Source organism: Copadichromis virginalis, linkage group LG3 (assembly GCF_057382275.1).
Source record: "Copadichromis virginalis isolate Kocher_CV1m ecotype Utaka linkage group LG3, C_Virginalis_male_GT1.1, whole genome shotgun sequence".
Lineage (NCBI taxonomy): Eukaryota > Metazoa > Chordata > Actinopteri > Cichliformes > Cichlidae > Copadichromis > Copadichromis virginalis.
In genome coordinates, this window is record NC_140620.1 from 46,080,412 (window position 1) to 46,085,019 (window position 4,608).

The window sequence follows — 4,608 nt, forward strand, 5'->3', positions numbered from 1 at the left end:
ATAAACACTACATTTAGTAGAAATACTATGTTTGAGCAAAAATCCTATAAAAAGCAGAAATACTATATTAGGCACAAATCCCATAAAAAGCAGAAATAGTATGATTAAGCATAAATACTACATTTAGTAGAAATACTATGTTTTAGCACAAATAGTATAAAAAGCAGAAATATTGTAATTTAGCAGAAATACTATATTAGGCACAAATCTTATAAAATAGCAGAAATAGTATTATTTAGCACAATAGTAATAAGTTAAACAGAAAAATTGGAAAAGCAAAATGGACAGCTGAAAAAATGCTGAACATGCTGAGGGTCCCTCAAATACACTTGTTAAATGAAAAAATCAGCAAAAAAATGCACAGGGAGAGAGAAGTAAGTTTCTAGGTCAGCCTGGGAGCTGCTGAATTTGAATCCACCAATCAGAGAGCCTGTGTACTTTTTCCCGCCAAAACATGTGCCTCTTTTTACACACGCAGCACAGAGAGGCACAGGATTATTGCAGCCTATTTCTCATAGTGAGGACTCCCCTCAAACAAATGACCATAATTTCCAAACCGTAGGGGCTAGAGCGGTCATTCTTACACCGTTTTGTTCAGAAGAGATGGGGGAATCTTCCAGTGTTTACAATTTATCATTAAAATATGAATTATTAAAGATATTTGATTTCTAATGCACCATAACTGAGTAGAGCGAAGCAAAAACTGCCTTGACTTGCCCTCAAACAACGCTTTGTGACTTGAAATCTATTTGGAGTATCGATATCATTCTTTCACCGTAAGAGACAGCAGGCTTTGGTGAACAATCATGGAAATTTTCAGGTCTCTGTGGAAATCCAACAAAAAGTTATGACGAGAGAAAAAAGTGGTTCATTTCCACAGTTTGAAATCTGAAGAAATCTGAGCGAAGGACGAATTTCCTACCCTCAAACAAGTCCAACTCATTTCAGAACGGTAATAGGTGAGAAATAAATTCTTGAATTGTGAGCGTCAGGGGTGTCTGAAGATATTCGGGGACAAGCCTCATGTCTTAACTTTGCTTCGTTAAGGAGATATGACGATTCGAATATGCCTCTCATTACAGAAATCCAGCGGTGATTTTGAACAAGCTCTCCATTCACTTTATATGGAGAGTTTTCTGACCTTGTGTTAGTCTGAGGAGATTTGCAAAAATTCTATAAATCCCACAACAATGATGGTGACATTTTCTGAAAGCCAGCAAAAATACCTACGTTTTGATGTATAATTTGTGGAAGTTGAGTGAAAATTGAGCAAGTAGCAGGAAGTTGTTCGGACATGAAGTGAAAATTGCAAAACCTTCAGTGGCACACTGGAAGCCAAGAGCATAGCAACCATAACAACACATGTATTTTGTGAAAAATCACAATTTTGCAACTCAAAACTTTAAGAGGCATAAAAGTAAAACAGTAGAAGATTTGAAAAAGCTGAATCATACCTGAATAGCCCAATAATTTGTGAACATTTTAAAATTTGAATGGTTGTTCTAGGTGAAAATATGAGGAAGTAATTAAGTTTCAAAAACAAGCAAATTTTAGCAGAATTGCAGAAGTTTCCCATTCATTTCAATGGGACAAATTAAAGGAAAAAAGCTTAATATTTTAAAAAGTATAATAGTTAAAAATAGCAAAAATCGTAGCAGGAAAGAGCAAAAATAGCAGAATAGTTTAAAATTTGAACGGTGAAAATCGGCTGAAAATTGTGGAAGTAGTTTAACGGCGAAAAGTGTACGGAAGCAACTAGAATAATAATAATAATAAAGAATAAAGAGAAACAGGAACTCAATAGTGTGGATGCTTAAAGCATCCACACAATAATAATAATAATAATAAAGAATAAAGAGAAACAGGAACTCTATAGTGTGGATGCTTAAAGCATCCACACAACTAGAAAGTGCATTTTCTGAAGAAACTGCAGTGTGAATGCTTGAATCTGAATGTATGCACTGAAATGAATTAATTGCTGAATTTTGAGTTAAAAATATTGAATGAGATTAAAAAAAAAACAAAAACAACCTGAATTTAACCTGAAAACAACAGTGCTGAACTGCTAAAAGCTGAAGGTTACACAGAAGAAGGAGTTGGAAAAAAGCTGAAAATGTTTTAATTGTAAATTAGAAAAACCTAAGAAATGAGAAAAGAACATTTAGAGTCAGAAAACATCTGAAAGAATATTAAAAGGTCATATTCTTTGAATCACTGAATGACTAAAATGTGATCCCTCCACTTGGACCCACACAGTTTAAAAAGTTTACATCTCTGAGCTTTGAAAGACAAGATGTTGGAAAAAGAACAACGATGGCGACGTTTTCAGGGTAAAATGATGGCTTTAACACTGTGGACACAGCAGCAGTTGAAAGAGAAGTGTTTAAGATGAATTTTGGCAGAGTGAGAGAGAGCTCGTTAAGCAGGCAGGTGTGAGCCTGGTTGCTATAGTGACCGCACCCAATGGCTCCATACACACGCACACAGACATGCACCTCACTTTTGCTGCTTAAAATGAACAGAAAAGTCAGGCCGAAACAAATCGTTCCCAAATGAAAAGTAAAAGTCGTATTGACAAAATTCTTTCACCGTGAGCGACAGCAATGTCTAGTCTACCAAATTCTCAGTTTTCATGTCTGTGGAGTTTATTATATGGACGTGGTGACAGTGGAAAGACACCATGCTCTTCTGATTTTCAAACGAACCTTCTGAGCCATTTTAACATTAGAGTCTATGGAAGAGTTGGAGGGAGGAGGCTGTGCATTGGTGACATTTATGAAAGAACCATAACACCTAGGACAATAGTAAACACATTGGATGAAAGAGGACAGCGATGGCTACGTTTTGAGGGTAAAATCATACCTGTAGAGCAAACGCTGCGGACACAGCAGCAGTTTTAAAAAAGATTTTAAGATTAATTTTTTTGCTCCTCTCACTCTAGCAGTTGAGCTGCCTCACTCTAGCCCCAACATTCCGTCCCATACACACCCATTATAAACTCTGAAACGGGTGAAAAAACATCATGAAACTTAAACTGGAACTGAAGAAAAAGTATAATAGATATTGAAAAGATAAATACAAGTTGAATAGTTGAATGTCTTGTCTTCGTTTTAAAGTTTGAATGGTGGCTCTATGTCAACGTATGTGGAAGTAGTAGGAGTTTAAAAATGAGTAAGTTGAATGAGAATTTGAAGGGTCTCCCCATTGAAATACATGGGAAATTTTTGTTGAATAAAGTTGAATAAAATTAAAAATATAAATGTTAAAAATGAGAAAAGTAGAAGCAGTCATGTCCAAAAGAATAGGAATCTAATGGTGTTTGAATGGTTTTTCTAAGTTGAACGGTTTTGAAGGAGTAGGCTTTGAAAAAACGTACGGAAAAATAAAATATAATAATAACTAGAAAGTGCATTTTCTGAAGAAACTGCAGTGTGAATGCTTGAATCTGAATGTATGCACTGAAATGAATTAATTACTGAATTTAAGTTAAAAATCTTGAATGAGATAAAAAAAAACCCGAATTTAACCTGAAAACAAAAGTGCTGAACTGCTAAAAGCTGAAGGTTACACAGAAGAAGAAGTTGGAAAAAAGCTGAAAATGTTTTAATTGTAAATTAGAAAAACCTAAGAAATGAGAAAAGAACATTTAGAGTCAGAAAACATCTGAAAGAATATTAAAAGGTCATATTCTTTGAATCACTGAATGACTAAAATGTGATCCCTCCACTTGGATCCACACAGTTTAAAAAGTTTACATCTCTGAGCTTTGAAAGACAAGATGTTGGAAAGAGAACAACGATGGCGACGTTTTGAGGGTAAAATGATGGCTGTAACACTGTGGAGACAGCAGCAGTTGAAAGAGAAGTGTTTCAGATGAATCTTGGCAGAGAGAGAGAGAGAGCTCGTTAAGCAGGCAGGTGTGAGCCTGGTTGCTATAGTGACCGCACCCAATGGCTCCATACACACGTACACAGACATGCGCCTCACTTTTGCTCCTTAAAATGAACAGAAAAGTCAGGCCCAAACAAATCGTTCCCATATGAAAAGTACAAGTCGTATTGACGAAATTCTTTCACCGTGAGCGACAGCAGCTTCTAGTCTACTGAATTCTCAGTTTTCATGCCTGTGGAGTTTATTATATGGACGTGGTGACAGTGGAAAGACACCATGCTCTTCTGATTTTCAAACGAATCTTCTGAGCCATTTTAACATTAGAGTCTATGGAAGAGTTGGAGGGAGGAGGCTGTGCATTGGTGACATTTATGAAAGAACCATAACACCTAGGACAATAGTAAACACATTGGATGAAAGAGGACAGCCATGGCTACGTTTTGAGGGTAAAATCATACCTGTAGAGCAAACGCTGCGGACACAGCAGCAGTTTTAAAAAAGATTTTAAGATTAATTTTTTTGCTCCTCTCACTCTAGCAGTTGAGCTGCCTCACTCTAGCCCCAACATTCCGTCCCATACACACCCATTATAAACTCTGAAACGGGTGAAAAAACATCATGAAACTTAAACTGGAACTGAAGAAAAAGTATAATAGATATTGAAAAGATAAATACAAGTTGAATAGTTGAATGTCTTGTCTTCGTTTTAAAGTTTGA